Source organism: Sapajus apella, unplaced genomic scaffold, assembly GCF_009761245.1.
Source record: "Sapajus apella isolate SASKATOON/1434 unplaced genomic scaffold, GSC_monkey_1.0 scaffold70, whole genome shotgun sequence".
Taxonomy (NCBI): Eukaryota; Metazoa; Chordata; class Mammalia; order Primates; family Cebidae; genus Sapajus; species Sapajus apella.
The window spans coordinates 1,805,118-1,828,539 of NW_022437010.1; the positions used below are offsets into that span (position 1 = coordinate 1,805,118).

Sequence of the window (23,422 nt, forward strand, 5' to 3'; positions counted from 1 at the left end):
AGTACATACTGTTCATAGCATCCACTCCATTGAATAATAAGTGTGAAATCCCAGATGACCACTTTGTTGTTTAGAAGTTGATAGGGGTTAAAAACAGCAATTAAAACAAACAAGCAAAAATGCCAGATGCTATGTAGACATTTAATGAATATTCCAGCTCTAAGCGTGGAAATGATCTCTTTCCAGACCCACCACAGGATGCATGACTCAGGTCTCTATAACAAAAGGCAGACTAACAAGAGAAAAAATACATATTTTTGTAATAGGAGTTTTACGTGACCTGGGAGCCTATATAAATGAAGATCCAAAGAAGTAGATAAGTGTGTGTATTTTTATACTTAGGTTTGATGAAGAGTGGACAGTCATGGTGAAATATGATTTGAGGATGAAAAGGTATGATCAGTGGTAATAAACTAGGGGAACCTAGCAAGCACTGTTTGTTCAGATCCTTCTTGGACTGTCTGTGTTTGGTTCCTTTCTTCTGGGTGTAGGAAGGGTACCGCTCACATGAGGATCTTACGACCTACTTCCAGAAAGAGGGGTGAGGAAAGTGAACTTTCTAGGTTTTATGACCTGCCTCAAGGAAGAGGGGTGAGGGGAAGGTTAGAGTGGCTTTCCCACTTAATATTTTGGGGTAGAAGATCTTGAATCTCATCACAGTTTAACCCTAATCCATATCCACTCCAGTCTTCAGACAGTTTGGAGAACTGGTAAGGATGCCAGCTCTCTCTTTGAAACAGAGATTAAAACTCTTTCTGGGAAAGAATTCTTCTTAAAAGAAAAAAGACCTCTGGTAAGATTCACCCAGAAACTAGGCAAGCCTCAGTTGGCTTATCTATGAAATGGGTATAACAGTGCCTGCCTACCAGAGGCATGTAAAAAAATGACTGAGCTGATGGCTTGCAGAAATACATAGTACCAACATGCAGTAAGAATTCAGAAGCTTCTTTTATAATTATTATTATAATTATGGTGTCTCTTTGTTAGTGAAACCTAAAAATTCTTACCTGCTGGAATTTTTCTCAAATTAATATGATGAATGTGTACATTACAAATAACTTTTTTCTTTTATTTGAGGTTCAGGGGTACATGGGCAGATTTGTTATATAGGTAAACATGTGTTATGGGAGTTTGGTGTACAGATTATTTTATCACCCATATACTAAGCATACTAAGGTATTTTTTTCTTACCTTCTCCCTCCTCCCACCCTTCACCCTCAAGAGAGCCCCAGTGTCTGTGTCTGTTGTTTCCTCTTTGTGACCATGTGTTCTTGTTTTTTAACTTTCACTTATAAACAAGAACATGTGATATTTGGTTTTCTGTTCCTGCTGTTAGTTTACATAGGATAATGGCCTCCATCTCCATCTATTTTGCTGCAAAGGACATGGTCTCATTCTTTTATTATGGCTGCATAGTATTTCGTGGCATATGTACTACATTTCCTTTATTCATTCTGCTATTGACGGGTATTTAAGTTGATTCCATGCTTTTGCTATTGTGAATGGTGCTGCAATAAATATACATGTGCATGTGTCTTTATAGTAGAATGATTTATATTCCTTGAGTATACCCAGGAATGGGATTGCTGGGTTGAATGGTAATTCTGATTTCAGTCATTTGAGAAATTGCCACACTGCTTTCCATAGTGGCTGAACAAATTTACACTGTCACCAACAGTGTATAAGCATTCATCTTTCCTTGCAACCTCACTAGTATCAGATTTTCAAATTAAACTTTTGTTGAGAACAATATAGGTTAATAATTTCCCTTCTTCAATAAATGATCCTAAAGACCTTTTTAAGAATGATGGAATATAGGTGAGAGGTGTTAGTCTCATTTGGTTGTAAAGATGACTTCCCCTGGGGAACCCACTTACTGTCAGAACTAGAATCTGAGGACAGGTACCATGAAGGTATCAGGCATTGATCAACCCCTGAACTGAGGACTTGGTCCTCACCAATGGTCTCAAAGAAATTTCAGGAATGTGGTGGTAGCTAAGAATTTAGTTAATAATTTTCTAGAAACAGTCCAATCAGCCTAATAGGCAGTTACATTATTTTGGTGCTTTTTAATCAAGTACCTAAAATTTTAAAGCATGGAGTTGGGCTATGAAAATATCATTCAAAGAGCTTTCTTTTTAGAGCCATCTGCATAAATAACTATTTACATCAAAAGGCAATATAGAGTGTTTTTATTATTGTTATCATTTGTTTAGATGGTCATTCTGTAGGCCCACTAGAGTGTAGGCCACATCTATTAATATGTTTGGTAGGTAGAGTATATTCCATGTGAGCTGCTGAATGACTGTAACAGGGCACACTGCAGATAAAATGCCAGGAGGGATCAGAGGATTAAGAAGTACATCACAAACGTCTTCAGGGAGAGAGGGTAGAACCACTAAGAGATTGATGTTGCAAAATATTGAAAAACCTTGTAGCAGAACCACCATTTGACCAAGGAATCCCATTACTGGGTATTTACCCAAAGGGATATAAATCATTCTGTTATGAAGATACATACACATGTATGTTCATTGCAGCACTTTTCACAATAGCAAAGACATGGAATCAACCCAAATGCCCATCAATGATAGATTGGATAAAGAAAATGTGGTACATATACACCATGGAATACTATGCAGCCATAAAAAGGAACAAGATCATGTCCTTTACAGGGACATGGATCTAGCTGAAAACCATTATCCTCAGCAAACTAATGCAGGAACAGAAAATCAAACACCATATGTTCTCACTTATAAGTGGGAGCTGAACAATGAGAACACATGGACACATTGTGGGGAACGATACACACTGGGGCCTGTTGAAGGGTGTAGGGGAGGGAGAGCACTAGGAAAAATAGCTAATTTATGCTGGGATTAATACCTGGGTGATGGGTTGATCTGTGCAGCAAACCACCTTGGCACATATTTATCTATGTAACAAACCTGCACATCCTGCACATGTACTATGGAACCTAAGATAAATGTTGAAAAAAATGTTCATAGTATTAAAAACTGCATCAAGTCTGTAGGGAAAAGCAAGAGCTGGCAATCACTCCAGTAATAAAATGTGTTTTCCCTTCCTGCCAAATAGAACAGAAAGTATCTTGGAGTAGTTGAAAAAGCAACCCCCAATTTTTTTCCCCTGTGTCAGAACCAAACAAACAAACAAAAAATAATTACCTCCTGCCACAGTCAAGGAAAATTTACTCTTTAACAGCCTGACAAAATGTCACTGAATTACATCCATCCCTTGGTATCACCTAGCAAAATCCTAGATCCCCAAAGAAATACACTAGGCTAATTTCACATTCAGTGTACATAAGAAAAGTACAAAATTCAGGGTGAAAACAAAAACAAGAAAAGCATCAAAACATCCAGAACTTGACAGGAAAGAGAAGTCATCTGAGGCTTTTTGCTTTCAGAATAAAAACGCTGTTGCTCAAAGTCCTATTCATTCCAATGAGCTCTACGCAATCACATCAAGTTTTTTCACTAACCACGCAATTCTGCCTGCCAGTCACTCTGCTGGTAGTTTGTGGGAGACTGACAGTTAGAACAGTAAATTTTAAAAGAAAGCAATGTAATTTTGTAATAACAGGAATACATTCACCAAACACATACATGTGCATTGTGTATATAAATGATCTAGGGACATTTAAGATATTTATTTTATTACATTTTAAATACAAGTCTAAGACAGGTTTATCTTTTTTCTCAGTCCATGAGTTGGAGAAATTGGCTTCCATAAGGCCGCTTGAGAGTGTGCAGCATCTTATGAATGCTAATTCGATAGTTATCTATTCCTGTGCAAAAAGAAAGAGCCAAGAAACACCATCCAAATAAATGGGCAGGGCTTCATTCTAGAGAAGCACCGAGTCTGAGGAGGAAAGTCAGAGTATACACCTGTAAGGTTATATTTTTAATGGATCTTGGAATGAGGTTACAGTGTTATAGCATCAAGGGTGGCTTTCCTTTGGCATGAGGCTAGGCTAGGAGGCAAATGCATAAAAGATAAGTGAAAGGGTTGCTTATAAATATTTGAGATGGCTCCTCAGGAAAGCAGTGGATATATGAGCAAGCCCGAAGGTGTATCACTCCAGACACCAAAGCCCCACTTCCAGATACTATCACTTGGATCTTGTCCCAAATAACTTTACATGGTAATGTTGGTCTTCCTGTATTATAAGGTGGAGCTGGTCAAATATGATGAGTTGAATTGTCTCTACCGCAGTCCCCTAATGTAAAATGAGGTAATAGCAACTCGCTTGAGTTACTCTAAGAATCATATTAAATCAAGTTAAATTATGGATTCTAAGCATAGGCACATTCACTTTGAGTACCTTACTAAAAAGATTTTGAATAATTATTTGGCAGAGACATTGGAGCCTACTTGTCTTCTGATATTTATCCCGGAACTATTTCAGATAGGAAACATTGCCTCCTTTGTTGATGGTATTCATTAACAACGAATTAACTTAGACCTTGGGAAGAAAAATGCCCCAAAGTAGGCCTTTTGACTTCCAGTTCTGGCAGGATGATGAAGTCAGTGTTCAGGTTATCTTAGTTCCTCATCCTTTCAGGATCAGGAGCCAAAAGGCGTATTGTATTTTCCGATTCTGTTCTTTAAGCACCTGGAAATTCTTGATAAGATATAACCAAAAGGATTTTAAATTCATAAACACTCAAGAATGAATGGGATCTCTTTGGGTACCAGGAATGAAGAGGAAATTGAAAACTAGAGAGGAAAATGAGTAGATTGGGGCTGTTACTGCTTGGGAGAGGGAAAACAGATAATCAGTCTTGTTGATCTAAAGGTTTGGATTCATTTTTGGTTTGCATTTCTTATCTTTTTATTTTTATGTACTATTTTTAATTGATACATAATATTTGTATATGTTTTGAGGGTGTACATGATATTTTGATATATGCACACAACGTGTAATGATCAAATCAGGGTATTTAGGGCATCATTCACCTCAAATATTGGATTTTAATGACCATTCAGGAGATGAGGCTTTGGACCCTTTAGGTATAGGGTGTTGAAAGAGCCTTTTCCATAAATACTGGATACTCAAAATGTGTCTAACAGGGATAGATAGACAAAAAATATGTACACTAGACGGAGATTAAAGAAAAAAATCTTTTTTGGAGAAATAAAAGTTTATCTTTCTCTCTGTTTCATTTAAAATAATATTTCTCCAAATAATCTACAATAGAATTCCTATAATGAAATATATAGTCTTTGAAACTGAAAAGATTTATCACAGAGATTTGACTTTCTGAACAGAGAATTAAAGAACTAGAGCCCAGATCTGAGGAAACTTCCTAGACTACATATCTCAGAGAAAATATGAAGTGAAAAGTGATTCATAGTGATTTGCAAAGATTGCAGAGAAGGTCTAACATACATGTTATACAATTTCCAGAACAGACACTACGGAGAATGAGGGAAAGACGTAAAGAGATTAACAGTTATTTATTAATTTCCTGGACTCATTGAAAGACATGAACTCTCAGATTAAGGGAACAGAAATTCTGAGGCAGATCAAGTAAAATTAATCCATACCTGAACACACTTTAGTGAAACTGTAGATAGAAACAGTAGAGGATTGAAGACAACAGAAAAATATGTTCAAAATTCTGAGACAAAATTGATAAAGAAAAAAAATTTAGTCACCTAACCTATTATTAAGGAGTGGGTTTTAAGTGTCCTAAATGCATCCATTTTTGACTAAGGATGTTGTATTTGTTTCCTAGGGTTGCTATCAGAAAATACCACAAACTTAATGGCTTAAAACAGCAGAAATGTATTGTTTCATGGTACTGAAGGGCAGAAGCCTGACATCAAGGTGCTGGCAGAGCCACGCTCCCTCTGGGGCTGTAAGGGAAGGACCTACTTCTGCCTCTCTCCTAGCTTCTGGGAGCCCCAGGCATTCCTTGGTTTGCAGATCCATCACTCCATCCCTCACATGGCCTTCTCCCTATGTGTCTTCACTTCATCTTCCCTCTGTGCCTTTTTGTCTCTGTGTTCAAATCTTCTTTTTTTTTTTTTTTAATATGGACACAGTTATATTGGCTTAGGTGCTACCTCAATGACCTCATCTCAACTTGGTTAAATCCTAAAAGATTTTGGCTCCAGAAAAATCATATTCTGAAGTACTGGGGGTTAGGATTTCCACATATCTTCTTTTGGGGCACACCATCTGACACATAACAAGTATGCCCTCAATGGAATGCTAAAATAACTCACAGTTGATGTCTTTCAATTACAAGGAAACAGCCAGGAATGAATAACGCCTTTGTATTTTTTTTTTTTTTTTTTGAAATTTCTGTATTTGAAATGTTTTGCGATTTTACAAAGGAATATAAAATACATGCTTTTTCTATTCGATTATAATAAATATAAGGCAATTAAGAGACCTTGAATAACAAATGAAAGAATAAATGATCATATAATTTGCATAATTAAATTATTGTTTATTCAACTAATTAACTCAAAGAAAACTCAAAGTTAAGTCAAAAGGTTGCCACTATGGCATCTTTAGTTTTCACAAAACAAATATGCCACAGTTTGGAAATGATGGTTTTAAACTATTCAAATATGTGTGAGAATCTGTCTTGCTAATAATTTACAAGACAAATAGCTATAAAAATAGTACTACGGGAACACATTAAATTAGGAAAATATTATTATGAGAAAAGTACACAGATCCTTTGCAAGTTTGGTGACAGATCTTACTCTGTCTTCAATTGTATTTGGTTACTTATCCATCAACGTGAATAAATAAATACAGAATTTTTAGATCAGTACAGTACAGAAGACTGAGATAGAAATGGGTTAAATCATTTTTTAAATGAAAAGTCAGATACAAATTAATAACTGTGATGATTATGTTCTTATAGCTGATTATCTCACATTGTCATGCTTTTTGGATGACATTTTGAAATATCATTATTGAACTTTGACAAAGGTATCTGAACTGAAAGAACCTTCTGTTAATTATTGGCTAGAACTGTTATGCTTCCAATTCTCATTTTTGATGGGTGTGAGGATTGGCCAACCTAAAACAATGATACGAATAATAGGTTAAAAAAGCAAAAACCAGCAAAATTCAGGCAAAGAACATTGACTAATAAATTTTTTAAAAATTCTTAAAGGTCACGTACTCAAGTTTGGCTAAGCCTCAGGCAGATGTAATGAACATGACCAGAACCCGCTGTATGCAGTAGGTAACCCAGGCCGACTCCAAATTTGCTGACATTATGGGGTTATTATTTCTGGAAGGATATATTATTCTGGAACAATTTCTTTAGTGATTACATGAAGACTATGATTTCCTTCAATTTAGGGTTACAGATTTCATTTTTCACATTACCCCATACCACAAAGAAAATAAAATCATGTCTTGGATCGAGTGCCTGTGTCAACCAAAGGAAAATAATTATTTAATTTTGATGGTACTTAACCCCATTTTTTTTGATAAGTCCATCTGTTTTTGGATCTCGTGGCAGTGTGTGAATGATGAAATTTAATGACTACTAATTTAAAGGCAAATCAATGATTTTGCTTACACTAAATTATGGGAATCTTGAGGATTCCATGAGGAAGAAGTAAACAGATGCCATCATATGGATGGTACTAAAACACACTCCATAGCAAAGAAGTTACCAGAACAGAGATCTCAGAGAATAGAATGTGATCACCCAGGCTTCCTTATGACAGAATATGGACATTTATTAGTTCTCTTACCTTCAAGAAGTTCTGCTGTTTAATTATTTGTGATCAGATGAGGCTTTTTCTTTGGACAGGGAAAATCAGTTTAATTACTAATAAAATCTTTTGGGAATGCTATCATAGAATTTAATTTTTGTATATTTAAATGTAAGGACTAAACACTATAGGCCAGGATGAGGCAGAATGGTGATTTAGTGTGTGTTTTATAACCTGACAAGAATTCTGGCTCTAAAACCTACTTAGCAATGTGAGTTACAGCAGTTTCTCAATCTGCTTGTACCTCCCCTATCTCAACTGCAAAATCCTCATCACAATAAACCCCATCTCCTTAATCTTATGACATACCACCAGTAGGCTACTGGGTCAGAGTAAATGTTACAATGCAGTTCAGTACCTGACACACTGAAGGACTAAAATAATTTTTAACTTAAAACAAGCCATCTTTAAAAGACCATAAACAAAACTCAAATATACACCTTAAATGAAGCTTCGATTAACTAAAATATGTCGTTATTCTTCCCCTTCATATTATGGCCATGATTATATTATTTGAAACAATATAAGAGCAGTTGTGAATGAACAATATTTATATTTTGATATCATAAATCCTTCCTTTCTAAAACTAATGGTTTTTAGACCAGGGTAGAAAGAAAGAGTTTGCTTTTCTTTGCCTGAATCCAGTATGAATGGAGCCTGTATAAGAAGAGAAGGTTAGGACACAGATGCACACAGAGGGAAACACATGTGAGGACACAGGAGCAAGATGGCCGTCGGCAAGCCAAGGACAGAGGCCTCAGGAGAAACCAGCCTTGCCAACAACTTGAGCTCACAAGTTGTTTAGTCTAGTCTCTAGAATTGTGAGAACATAGATTTTTGTTGCTCAAGCCAACCAGTCAGTAGTATTTTCCTATGACAGTCCTTTCCTACAAATACAGGAGAGGTTCATAAAAAACTGGTGGCAATAAATTGTCCTTTATTATCTGGTAAGAGAGAAAGGGCCACAAAAGACTTCAACCTTTTAGAAATCAACATATGAATCTGGCATCACGGAAATGAGTTTAATCTGTGATAGGAGAGAGGTCTGGCTCCCCTGTTCCTTTGATTTAGCCACATTAATGGAGGTTTTGGGTAATTGTAGGGTATACATAAGTACCTCACAGAAAATCTCACTGAAACTCCCTGTGCTGTTAGACTATTTCACACATCTGTAGAGTTTTTAAAAAGTGTATCAGCCTGTTTTATATATATATATATCTATCTCAGTGTGGCAAGGTGTCATTATTACAGTAGTAGATGGGTACCATTTTTGTTTTACTGGAGGGAAATCCAATATGAATAAAATAGCAACTTTTCAAACATGACATTTAATCCATGCATGTAAATCAAACCGAGAATCTATTATTCATTATTAAAAGGGTGGCATATTTTTATTACACTAAGAATGAAACACAAATACTGTGAAAAATTTAGTGCCTTTTCTTGAAATTTTAAGACACTTATCATACATACAGTCATCTAGCTAGGACTGGCACTCTCTTAAAATATAGCCATAAAATTAATAAGTTTGAAGTTTTATGCCCGAAAAAAGGATGCTCAATTTCAGTGAAACAGGCAAATTTATTTTTTATTTAAAGGTTCCTAAATACTTAAGATGGTCAAGTACTTTGGTAATACTCCAAATCCAATATGCATATGAAGAATGTAGTTCATATTCCTGTCATTATTAGTCATGGCCACTATATTCGTCCCTGAGGTGCTTCCTGAAAACTGCATATATCAGAAAATGATTAAAATGACCTAAAGTATTAATTCTTATTATATGATGAACCCAAAATTTTGCAAGAGGTTATCTTCTGGGTGACATTTAATACCTAAGAATTGAAATGATTTTAATAACTCATAGGAAGGAAGAGTCTTAGTAAAACTAGAGCTGACACATGATTGCTTTTATTGATTATTGGTTATTACCATTAATAATGGAGAGCTCTGGAGTATATTATATTGTGCAGCTTTAGAAGGTTTTTCATTATATCAGTTGGGAGGAAGGCCCGTTATGTCTGTTCTTAAAAGGGTCACTTCTGCTGGTTAAGGGGACCTCAGACCTGGGACACTCTTCATGGCAAGTGGCCCTTCATCAATGACATGGACAGTCACTGGGCATCCTACTTCCAGCCATGGCCTCTCCCAACTCACCCCCAACTCACTTCCTACTGCTATTGCACATGTGCCTCTCCATCAAGCAAAGGGACACCCCACTGTCTTGCCCCTTCCCCCACGAAAACAAATAAAAACTGGACCCAAAGTATAGTAATTAAGAGCACATCTTTAGAGTGAGGCTGACCAGAATTGGAATCCTGGTTCTGCTACTTACTAGCATTCAATACTTTAGGAAAACTATTTTTAAAAATTTCCTAGCCTCAGTTTTCTCGTCTGTGAAATGGGAATCTAGTATCTAATTCATAGGGTGTTTAAATAATGTGATGTATCAGCTCTTTAGCATAGTAGATTGCATGTAGGAAATAACTGGTAGCTGTAGTTATTTTTATCTTTATACCAATAGTCCTTGATGTACAATGTTCTCTGCTTTCCTCTGTATGTTAATTTCCTCCAGTCTTTCAAAACATTTCTTAAAAAAGTCTCAGTCAATCCTTTAAAAAAATTTTTTTTTATTATACTTTAAGTTCTGGGGTCCATGTGCAGATCATGCAGGTTTGTTACATAGGCATACATGTGCCATGGTGGTTTGCTGCATCTACTCCCCTGTTGTCTACATTAGGTATTTCTCCTAATGTTATCTTTCCCCAATCCTCCACCCCCTGCTATCCCTCACCTAGCTTCCCCACCCTCCCACAGCCCCCAGTGTGTGATGTTCCCTTCCCTGTGTCCATTTGTTCTCATTGTTCAACACCCACTTATGAGTGAGAACATGCAGTGTTTGGTTTTCTATTCTTGTGTCAGTTTGCTGAGAATGATGGTTTTCCAGTTTCATCCATGTTCCTGCAAAAGACATGAACTCATCCTTTTTTATGGCTGCATAGTATTCTATGGTGTATATATGCCATATTTTCTTTATCCAGTCTATCATTGATGGACATTTGGTTTGATTCCAAGTCTTTGCAATCGTAAGTAGTGCCACAATACCTTTCTTAAATCTCTCCTTTGAGAAAACTCAATTTACACTAAATTTGTTGCTACTTTCCTCTATATTCCTTGCTATCAGGTGATGTGAGAGGTTTCAACACCATGGGTACAGAAAGTCACTAACTCATTCTCTGGGAGGAGTGATAGAATACTATTTACTGAGTGCCTGTAGTATGCCAATTACATCACTATGCACTGAATATATACTATCAGTGCTAACACCGCACAACCCAATTCGTTGTTAAACCCATTTGCAGGTGAGAAAAACTGAGGTTTTAGAGATGAGAACTTGCTCAGATGTTTGAAGTGGAACTTAAGTCCACATGTGAATGGCTCCTCGGTCCAAACATCAAGGCTCACAACTTTCCCTAAAGAAAGCAGCAATAACTGACATATTGGCTTTTCATATTGGCAAATTACCCACCAACTTCATTCCTTTTTTTTTTTTTTGTATTTTTACAAGATTTGTTTTTATCTCTAAAGCCAATATTCTTTCTCTTTCCAGTCTCTGCCTTCCGTCTCTCAAAGGATAGGCTCTGTATTGTGTGGTACATTAACATTCAGAAAGGAGGCCGTCACATTGCATAACATTAACAGGTGGTCATTCAGTCTTAAGAATACTTGGCAGCACCAGAATGTAAGATTCCTGAGAGTAGGTAGTTTGGTCTGTTTTGTTCACTTCTGCATCATCAGCAACTAGAAAGGTATCTGTCTAAATAAATATTTTTAAAATAAACAATTCTAAGAAATTAGGAAGTCACTTTGAGGTTGTAAAATACAACTACCTTTAGTTGAATTTTTTTTTTTTTACTTTAAAACATTTTTGGTCTTTTATGCAGGTACGCATTTTTAATTTTATTGGGAATGCTTTTATAATGCCATAAATCCATCTTTGTCCTTTGTGTCTGTTCTTTACATCTGTTCACATCCAATGTATTCAGAGTTAAGAATGCCCTAGTTACAAAATAGTAGTTCTTGTTCACTTGGCATGTGATTCAACAATCAAATCATTTTGAATTCTCTAAAGAGGAGGAACTTGCTTCTATATTTGAACTCACTCACATTCAGAGGGAATATGCTTTAATATATCGCCATCTATACAAAATGCTTTACAATTACTTTTAAGGCATTAATTCTCCTATGAACACTGAGTGGAGTCATGAAGGACTGAGTAGGGCAATGAATTTTTCCAAGGTCACACTGCCTGTTAATTGCCAAGGATGGGCCTGGCTATCTTTCCCTATCATCTGCCTCGTACATATACAAAGCAATAGTCAATGACTTTGAACTGATGAGACTCTCAATGCTTATGGTGGTGGCAGAAAACAGATTTATGTTCAAACAAAAGCGTCACTAAACTCCAAGACCAATAAAGGTCAATTTAGCAAACTGAAACTCAGGTCATATCCAGCCTCTGCTCAGGATTTTTCATTGCATTTATATCTTCATTGCATTTATAGTAAGATGCCAATTCCTTACTTGGGCCTTCGAAGAGTATATGATCTGGCCTCTATCCCATTATTTACTTTCATTGCATTCTAGTTTTTTTTGCTCGTGTATTTTAGTTCAGCCTCACCTTCATTCTCTGAACACACTGAGCTCATTTTTTGCTGCAGGGCCACTGAATTCATTACTGCTTCTTGCCTTGTAAGCTTTTCTCTCACACATTGACATGGCAGTTCTCAGGATAAGGGTTGCTTCCTTAGACAAGAGTTTCTTAACAGAACAGCCCCCTCCTCTAGTCATTTTCTAGTCTATTGCTATTTATTTTCGTTATTTCCATATCAATTGTGATAGACTAAACATTTATCACTACTATCTCATATATATTTGCTTATTGTGTATTCTCTTTCCTATTAGACTATAACTCAGTGAGAGTAGAAAGCTTTTTGTCTCACTCAATTATTTTTTATCCTCAGTGCCAAAAGTGGCGTCTAAATGTAAAATAGAGATTTAATAAATGTGCATGAACGATTGGAGGGAAACACCGAAGTCGGAGATAGGGGGTTTTGATATAGTCAATTCAATAATTCAGTAGCTGGAGAAACATGAGCAGGTCATTACTTTCCTAAATCATTTTTTCCAGTCACCTGTAAAATGGGCTAATGTCAACAGCATAACAAGATTGACGTGCAGATCGAATGTGATGAGAATGTGATATGCATGTAAGAGCTTTGTAAATATAAAATGCTGCACAGCCATTAACTTCATTACTAGATATCTTTGGTGCAATGTGGGCTGCCCAAAGGGAAAACGTTGATGAGCAATTATTGCCAAAAGTTTTCTCCTTTCCAAATGACATATTTCCATGCTCCTTGTAAAGCCATTTGTGGTTAATTTGTTGGTCTTTGATCTAATCAGGCTGCAGATGTTCAAAAATGCCATCTTTTTGTGCATTGAGGCTCACTCACTGGAGTTTGCAAAAGTAATGGGCTGTGCCCAATTTTTCCCCAATGTGTTCAACTCTCAGGGACAACGAAGGGAAAGATCTATCTTTTGCCTAACAAGGAGAAACTAAAAAGGAAATTCAACTTTTTGTTTTCACAGTCAAAAAAAAAAATAGAGAGAGAAAAGCAGAGAATCCCAGAACTGAACTTTCTAAATTAAAATATTCAATTAGATTTTTTCCATCTCTCTAGAGTAAAATATTCTTAGTTGAACATCTGAGTAGTGTGTGAAGAGATGAGTTATGACATATTGAGGTTGAGGTCAGGTCATGGAATTGCAATATAATAAGATGACATACTATATATTTCCTCTTGATTTCAGTCATGTTTGATGGAAAATGGTGGAAAGGTCATATTGCTTAACCAGTAATTACTCAGGTATGACTCAATTAGATTTTAGGCAGAAATGTATTTGTCCTTAGCAGTAGAGGATCCAACATATGATCAAGGATTCACAAACCTGGCTTGCTTATCTTGGTGTTCATAATGGGTGGTGATTCTCAAAGTGTGAGCTAACGGGCCATTTGATTCACAATTACCTCACATTCTTGTTAAAATTCAGAGTACCAAGCCCCACCCCAGACTTACAGATTCAAGGCAAGTGTAAGGTCTGGAAGTCTATACTTTCAATAATCACTCACGGGAAATTCCTTTACAAACTAAATTTCTAAGACTAATAGTGTAGGGGCTTGAAAACATCACACTGTGACTGTTGGTGCTTCTCAAAGAATTAAATTAGTCATTGAGAAATTGTAAAATTAGATTCAGCGACTTTGGGTTTGAGAGATCATGGAATTGTGCCCTTCATTGAAGGAGAATTTTTATTCAGAATTATTCATTTGTAAGCTAACTGGTAAACTTAGCCCTTCAGAAAGACTTAGTATTTAAGAATACCCGATAGTAGGATTTTATTGGAGTAAAAATGCTTTTTCTTGCTAGGCAGTATGTCTGTTTTGGGTACCTGAACTCAAGACGAGCAATTTAGGAGAAAACTGCCTAGATATGGAGAACTATCTGGAAGAGGACCCCCAGCTCCCCAGTTTGTAGGCATCACAAAGAGCTGTAAATAGGATAGAGCAGAATGACACTGAGGTCTCTCACCATGAATCTGAGGTGGGCTGTCTGCAGTTGGCCCCTCCTACATTCAGGAAGCTTAGCATGACTGGCTCTGGTGCAGACTGCCTAAAATCAGATCCTAGCTCTACCCTCCACATCTGTTTTGTATGACCTTGGGCCTCCCCTCAGCTGTGTTATTTGTGAAATTGAGTCTATAGAATCTACTTTATAGGATTATGGTGGCTATTGAGTTAATAAGGATAAAATGCTTTTAAAAAGTGTCTTGCATTTAGGGAATAAATGTTAAATGTTGATATACCAGTTTTTAGAATTGAGGAAGTAAAAAAATAAATTTCCTACAACAGGAACCTGGAGCTGCTAGATTTGACATGAGAGTGCTGGTTTTCCAGTGGCATAGAAAGTAAGAATCTCTCTCTTCTGTTCAGAAGCAATGACTGTTGTGGTTGTTAGTACCCTGTGTTCTTGATCCCTAGGCCATGATAGGTTTCTAAGAATAACTACTTTTTCTTATCCTACACCAGAAAGACTGGAGATTAGAGCTGATTTACCTATTTCTTTTTCTGGACTGAGAGAATGGAAAAAAACAGTAATGGTTCTATAAAACTTTCAGTGTGTAATTTAGATTATTCTGTGGCTTCAATTCTCACTCAAGTATTCAGAATTGTCTGCCTCAAAAAGAAAATTTTGTTATTTCGAATGCACATTAAGTATATGAATTTGCTGTGTTGACGATCCCTATTCCAAGAATGTCAGACTTGGAAGATATCCTTGAGTTTATTTCTCATTCTCCTTGTCTGACACACCATCCCTGGGCCTGTATCTGGGTCCAATCAGTGTCTCTGCCTATACATTGGTTTGAGAACCTGTGGATTAGAAATGATAACCTGGAAGATCTTGTTCAAACTGAAGATAAGATTCCTTGATCATAATGAGCAAAACACCTTGGGGGAGGAAGAAGAATTTCTTGATGAAGAAGCTGCCATGAGAAAATAATCAACTCTGTGTGTGTGTGTGTGTGTGTGTGTGTGTTTGTCTGTGTGTATGTACAGGCATTTGAGAAAATAATTTTGATAGTATTTAATATGATATGTATTATGCATGTTAATATGTATTTAAATATATGTTTAATAGGAGACAAAATTAGAAATTTAGTTTGTTATGATACTACATTAGGGTCTTGAATATGATGCTAAGGAATTATAAATTTTATGGTAAATATACGATGTCAGTTAGGCAAAAAACAACCAAATGTAGAGTTTGTAATGAACCAAGTTTCTGGAGACCTTTTGTGCAGTGACAGAAATAAAAGTAATTTTATGTGACCAGAGTACAGAGCAAAGAAGCAGGGCTAAGAACTAAAAGTTAGATTTTACCATATGATTTGTAATATTGTATATTAAATTCAGAATTTCATGATAAGAAAATATGGATACTTGCCTAAGTATGTTCTTTTGACAGCCATTAATGAGTTTTTTTTTGTTAGATATCATTGATGAGTCTTTATGATTTCTCCTTTTGATTTTCAATCAGTTTGATTATGATAGGCGTAGGTGGTATTTCCTGTGTATTTCTTCTGCTTGAGATTTTTTTGAGCTTCTTGGTTGTGTAGATTGATGTCTTCCATCAATTTTGGAAAATTCTCAGCCATTATCTCTTCAAATATTTTTTCTTGCACTAGTATCTTTCTCTTCTCATTTTAAGATTCCAACTGTATGTGTGTTAGACTGTTTATTATTTTCCCTCAAGTCTCTCATATTCTAGTTTACTTTTTTATTCTTTTTGCCTTTATACCTCAGTTGAAATAATTTCTATTGACCTCTGTTAGAGTTTACCTATCCTTTTTCTGTTGTGTCCATTTCTGCTGTTAAGCCCATTTAATGATTTTATTATTTCAAATATTTCATATTTCTGTTCTAAACATTTTTAAAGTTCTCTTCTGAGCTGTTTCAGCTTTCTCTAGCTATTTCTATCTTTTCCTCTAATTTTGGGTACTATATATAATGATTGTTTATAGTCTTACTTAATTCCAACATCTGGGCCATTTGTGGGTCAGTTTCATTAACTGGTTTTCTTTTGTTCATGCATCACATTTTCCTCCTTCTCTGAATGTCTCTCGTGTGTGAATTATATGCCAGATATTGTATATAAGGCAATTACAGAGATTGGAGTGGAAAATATTTCTCCTCCACAAGGGCTGATCTCTCTTATCAAATCAGGAATTGAGTTAAGTTGGGGTTGCGTTTAGAGGTTTAGTTAGTTTTAATTTACTACCAGTTTCAAAATCTTTAAGCTGTAAAAGGTCCCTCTTTCCAGCTGAGCTTGCTTATCCGTACACCATGTAACTGACATTCTGCTCTGCTCTCCAGCACTGCCCCAGGATTGTGCCACTAGAAATCTCGTGTTGCTCCCTATCTAAACTCAATTGCCCACATCCTGCTGAGCACTTGTTAAAAGTCCTAAGGTTGAGAATTGATAGATAGTGAGAACTTACTCTTTGTCTGAGGCTGATGCATTTTCAATAGTCCATAAGAGTCCACAATTGTTAAAAGTTCAGCTTGTTTCTCTTTCCCCTGCAAAGCACTTTAACCAGTGACTGGTCTGCTTCTTCACCTGTTTCCTGGGATTAAAGCTGCCTCTAGTCATAGTTCATAAAAGAAGGTTTATCCCTCTGTAAAAATTTAGTTTCCTCTAAATTTCTTTGTGTCTCCAGTTTCCCAATGGGTTAAAAATATAATTTTGTAATTTAACTGATTTTTTTTTCCTTTTTATGGTAGAAGAGTTGGTTACTTTTGATCATCTCCATCATAACCAGAGGCAGGATCTTGAAGGCTCTCTGTTTTTGAAATCACTTAATCAACTTCTTTTCTGAAAAAATAATAATCATTATAAAAATCAGAAAGTATAGAAAAATGAACAACATTTTGTGAATATGCATGTTTATCATTTTTGCATCATTTACTCTAGTCCTCTCTGGATTATTTTAATTTAAAAGTATATTTAAAAGTGTATTCTTTACACTTTAAAAGTGTAAGGAATATTAGTTTCTCTTCCAATCCTCCATTCAACAGTAAGACTTCAAAGTTCCCATTTGTTTCTTGAATTCCATTTTTCTTCACTCACTTTTCACATGTACCTTTTACAGTCTGGAAGATCAAATGCATGACCCTTATGCTATGCATAGAGTTCAGCTTTGTAGCAGCTCTTCCTTCCAAAGGGGCACTCTTTTAACTTTTATTTTGGTTTGGGGGTACATATGAAGTTTTGTTACATAGGTAAACTCATGTCATGGGGGTCTGTTGTACAGATTATTTCATCACTCATGTATTCAGCTAAGTACTTGAGGGTGGAGGGTGGGAGGAGGAAGAGGGGCAGCACCAAAGAGGTGCTTTTCATGGCACTCATTAAATAAAGTTACTGTGAAGACATTATGACCGCCAACTACCAGGACTCACATGATGGAGGGCATTGATAATTGGGGGAGACCAAGATACATATTTTTCTTAACATATGATATTTAACTAGAGGGCTAATGAAAAATCCTCATGGGAATGTCACGTCATAGGATAGCTATGGAAGTACTCAGCTTTGTGAAAAGGATCCTCTGCGAAGTACACTAAAATTTAGTGACCTTTGTTGCCAGAGAGGAAAAGAATGAGTTACAAGGAGTAACAAGCTAAATATTGCAGGGCAGAAGACTTCTCCTACGATATGCAACAAAGGAAAGGCACCAAAAGAATAACTACAACTGTTATCAGATAAAGTCATTGCCTTTATTTAATAATTTATGGCTTTTATTTTTCTTCTCAGTCAGTATCAGTGACTAGGTTTGGTCTTGTTCATATGCTTATTTATTTTCGGGGCGGTCTGGGTAGTTGTATGTGACTCCTCCGTCTTATAGAACACATTGAGATGAAGTTCCTCTTCAGTCCACTGGGCTGCATGATGTTAATTGTTGTGCTTGGTAGCCTTTAACTATTTCTCATGCACTTAAAAAGAGATGCTGCTGTTTTGCATGTTTACAGATGTATTTTAACCTTGACTATGTTATTTTTCAGTTTATTAAAATGAGCTACTGCTTAGTCATCTTAGAAGTGGTTGGGATAGTCCTAGAAGAAAGAAATTTTAAAAATACACATTTCATATTTTCTGAGAATGTTTGTATTTACTAAATGGATAATTACATTAACTTTGAGAAAAATATATTTATATCTTTGTTTTTTATTGATAAGAGAACTCAAGTGCATGGAAAATTATGTATAAAAATAAGAGAAGTGACTTTCTAAGACTACAACAAAGTTAATGATAGAATTGAGTCAGTACTGGACAAATTCTTAATTTGTCTACTTTGAATGTATAGCTGAATACATACAAGTTTGGTGTAACAGGGGCTCTAGTTTTCACTTCTAAATGCAGGGCTAAAAACAGATGAAATTATTGTCAACAGCATCAGTTCAACTTGATTTTTAAATGACGGCCAAAACAGGATTCTCACTCCATTTCTTCCCCTTCTCCTCATTTAACTTTTGTTTTCTTATCACAGAGGTTACTCATAGCCAGCTAGCCAAATGAAAAGTACAGCCTGATTAAGGATCTCTTTTGTCAGTAATTTGTACCTAATGTTTTTAGCTTTTCCATAGGCTGTTGTTAAAAAATGGTAAATCTTATTTAAATAAAACCTGATCCTGTTAATGGTTTAATAGCAGCTGCCACAGGGTTATGACATTTTTCAACAGATGCCTCTGTTTCATTTTGTACCTAAACTAAGTCTTAGAATATTTACACAAATCGTATACAATATACCTACACACTTTTGGTTTAAAATTGTCTAAGTTTAAAAATAGTCTAAGTCCCGATCTTTGTCTATTTATAATTATCCACACAAAATTTTAAAAAGAAATCCAAGGCTCTAATCTATTTTTTTAAAAAGATTATTGACATCTTGCATTTCTTTAAAAAAGTTTTTTAAGGCTGTGGAATAGGTTCCATCTCTATGTCTGGGGACTTGAACAGGGCTTGGTCATTCTGATTATTTCACCCATCTTTACACTCAGTGCTATTTATTTAGCACTGACAACTTGCTTATACAGCATGTGTATTATTGTGTCAACTGAAATAAACAGAAAAAAATCACAAAATTAAATGGGACTTCACTTTTTCTTCAAGAGGTGGACTTTGCAATAATAATTCAAGTTATCATTATGGGTAGGATAATTTGCAGTAATTTGTTTAACTGCTTTTTAAAAAGCATTTGTTCTGTGCAATGCAGATGTGCTGGGTAAGTGAATGATACAAAAATGAATGGCAGGCGTTCAAAACAATGACTATGATGGAAGATAGGAATAGTTATACAGTAGAGGTGCCAGCTCCATCAAAGAGGAATGAAAACACAGACTACTATGTGAGTTAGCATGTTACAAACTTGATTTCTAAAGCATATAAAGTTTAGAATCTTGAACTGGCAGGGTCAAATTTGTGTCAGTCACATTTTCATGGTTGCTGACTTACCTGGGGCTGAAAGAATTGTTTATGTAAATACATCCAATGGTGAGTTTTCAAGGGCAAACAACAGGAGTATAGAGCAATGTTTTACTTAATTCTAAATTGTCTACAGGCATCACTGAATGTAACGTGTTTCTAAAACCAAAAGCGTCCCAATCTTCTCTTGTCTTAATATTTTTCATAGGTGCTCCCTCAAAAAGAAACTGTGAAACCTGGCATGGCTTTCTTGTTTGAACTCTTCCTCCTTCGTGGAACGTACGCTTGCGTGGACCGGGTTGTGGGCTGGGCAGTGTTCCCTTTGTGTGACAACAACTTTGATATAGTGGAGGGAAAATTCAAGTGTCCCCTTCTCCGAGAACATTATGACCAGAAGCTTAGCAACTTCAGGAAAATTGAAGATTTGATTTGTCTGGACTTGGACAACTGACTGTACAATCTCTATTTTCAGGTTTGTGGTGTGATTTTTTAAAGTGGCAAGGAATTAAAATGTTTTCTAAAGCTGCTTCTTTCCAGCCTTTAGCTTCCTTTCATATCATTGGAAAATTTAATAAGTATCATAGAATGGTAAAAGTTATTACACCTTAATGCTGATTTCTGATAATGCAGATTAAACAGATATTTAGAAACAAGGGATAAAATTACAGAATTAGTGGGAAATTTGAAGATCATTTAATAAAATCTTCTATTGTGAATGAGCCAGAGCTGCCACCCAAGTCTCAGTTCACAATCTATCACTGCTAGGGTGGAGGGTGCAGCTTCATCTCATGAATATGGGAATGGAGCTCTGGTAAATTTCCTTATCAAGGCGGATCACTTGAGGCCAGGAGTTCAAAACCAACCTGACCAACATGGTGAAACCCCTTCTCTACTAAAAAAAATACAAAAACTAGCCAGGCGTGCTGGCGCGCACCCGGAGTCTCAGCTATTTAAAAGGCATAGGCAGGAGAATCGCTTGAACCCAGGAGGCAGAGTTTGCAGTGAGCTGAGATTGTGTCACTGCACTCCAGCCTGAGCAACAGAGTGAGACTCTGTCTCAAAAAAAAAAAAAAAAAAAAAGTGTTTACTGAGCTTCTATTGTGTGTTGGGTGTTGCCTGCTCTAGGGATGCAAAAAGGATAAGCATTTCAGCATATTTGTAGTGCGTCCTATGTACCCAAACTTATTTTTCCTGATTCTGATGGTTTTCCAGGTTGTTTGTGTCATATAATGCCATAGATTGTTCTTTACCTTCATGTTTGATGTTTTCTTCATATCTATGTATCTGTGTATCTGTCTGTCTGTCTGTCTACCTACCTATCTACTTGCCTACTTGATAGAACTATTAAATTGGGTGTTCCCAGGAAGCACATGCAATTTCATCCTTAAAATCAGCAGCTATATATTCTTGTATAATGGTCTTCCTGCTTCTTATTTGCTTTGAGTAGAATTACCTGGCATTTTTTTCTTATCTAATTCCATTATAATGTTTTGCTAAAATATCGTCTTGGGGCAGCATAGGTATGCTATTAATAAAATGACGATCATATGAATATGTGCCTGTCTATTCATTCTGGAAAGTGTCATCCTAAGATAAATCTGATTGCACACTAGAATTCTGTGGGAAGTTTTAGAAACACTATTGTCTGGGTTCTCGTCTCAGAGACTTTGATTTAGTTGTTTCGTGGTGAGGTGTTAGGCATCAGAAGTTTTTAAAAACTTCTAAGAATCAGAAACACTGATATAAATAAACTTGAAAAGGAAAACTATTATAAATGAATATAAAAAGGTTATTGAAAAATTATCTAAAGGTTGAAGATAACTATAGAAAATCCCTAAGAAAATATTTTAGAAATTGGTGATTTGATTCTATACCAAGAGTCAAAATAAATATAGCCATAAGAAAGAAAATTTTGGGTGGGGTCCGGTGGCTCACGCCTGTAATCCCAGCACTTTGGGAGGCTGAGGTGGATGGATCACCTGAGGTCAGGAGTTCAAGATCAGCCTGGCCAACATAGTGAAACCCTGTCTCTACTAAAAATACAAAAATTAGCTGGGCAAGGTGGCAGGTGCTTGTAATCCCAGCTACCAGGGAGGCTGAGGCAGGAGAATCACTTGAACCCAGGAATTGGAGGTTGCAGTGAGCTGAGATCACGCCATTGCACTCCAGCTTGGCAACAAGAGGGAAACCTCGTCTCAAAATAAATAAATAAATAAATAAAGTAAATTTTGGTCTAGCTAATGTGGAAGACATCTATAATTATGAACTAACTTTTCACTAACTATTCAAAAATTCAGTGTTCTATAAATTATGGGATGGAAAGTCAGAACCAGCTTTGTTTTATAAAAGACAATTTATGTAGTACTATTATTTATCATAAAAACCATTTATATTTGAGGTTAAATTAGAAGCAGTGTTTAAAATTTGCAAGGTCAAGAAAAGTGGGTAGTTTATAGCAGCATTAGAATAATTTATTTTGAGAAAAATCTACTTGAATTTGAACATATTACTAAAATTTTTCTCATTTTTCCTGATTTTCTATTAAAAATACTTTGTAGAGGAAAAAAAAAGAAATATTACAATTTATCTGCAGAGCCCAGCTGGCATTATCCATTAGAGATGGATGTAATTGTCCACTAACATTCTTATTTGATAGATAATAAAAATAATTTTCTCCCTCTGAACATTTCATGAGGAAGCAAGTCTTATTAATGAGAATAGCAACATACGAGATGCATGATTTTCTGATTATAGGCAGAATAAGTAGGCATGTAGATGCTTCTCTGTCATAACGACAAAAACAAAAAGCTTATTTTCTGGAAATACCATTTTCCTCTTATGTGACATTCTAAAATATGTGGATTTTTCCAATATGAATTTTCTTAAATGCAAACACACATTTTTGAACAAGTTAATCCTGGATTTACTGAAAAAAGAACAAGCTGGATTGGGAAGAGCAAAGAGAGGTAATGCAGATGATGGAACAGAAAAGTATTTTTTGCAATGCCCTGTTAGAAGAGAAAAAGGAAACAAGTCAGTCCAGGTGAAACCAGAACGTGTCTCTCCTGGCTCAGTCAGTGTGAAGGAACTGCCACTGTCAAAGAGGAACTGGCTGAGCCAGGGCATGTGGCTTAGCCATGACCTCACGTGTTCTCTCATGGTGCCCTTAGGGACAGTACTTGGACTAATAGCCCTGAGCATCCCAGAGGAGGCTGGCCTACAGCTCTGAGTCCCCCCAGTATGTGTGTAAGGATGCAACAGGGAAAATTATGCCAGAAAAAATAAGCCTGTCACTCTTTCCCAGGAAAACTTTTTCTATCAATTCCTCACTTTTCTGAATATTTCATTTCTTGTGTCATTATTTTCTCCAAGCACTTTTACTATTAAAATTTTAAACATAGAGAAAAGTTGAAAAAATTGTATAATGAGCACTCATTCACTGCTAGGTTCTACAATCTTGTCATTTCTTGTTGAACTTAAAATATTATTTCTTGGAGATATTAAACAGTGAATGAATATTTGCTGATTTCCTCCCAGCATGAGCG

At 36.0% G+C, this 23,422-nt stretch overlaps 1 protein-coding gene across 1 annotated transcript in view; it reads left to right on the plus strand.

Moving 5' to 3' along the window:
* The window catches only part of OFCC1 (orofacial cleft 1 candidate 1), a 206,668-nt gene that overhangs the window by 87,881 nt on the left and 95,365 nt on the right, over positions 1-23,422 (plus strand). The window lies entirely within an intron of this gene.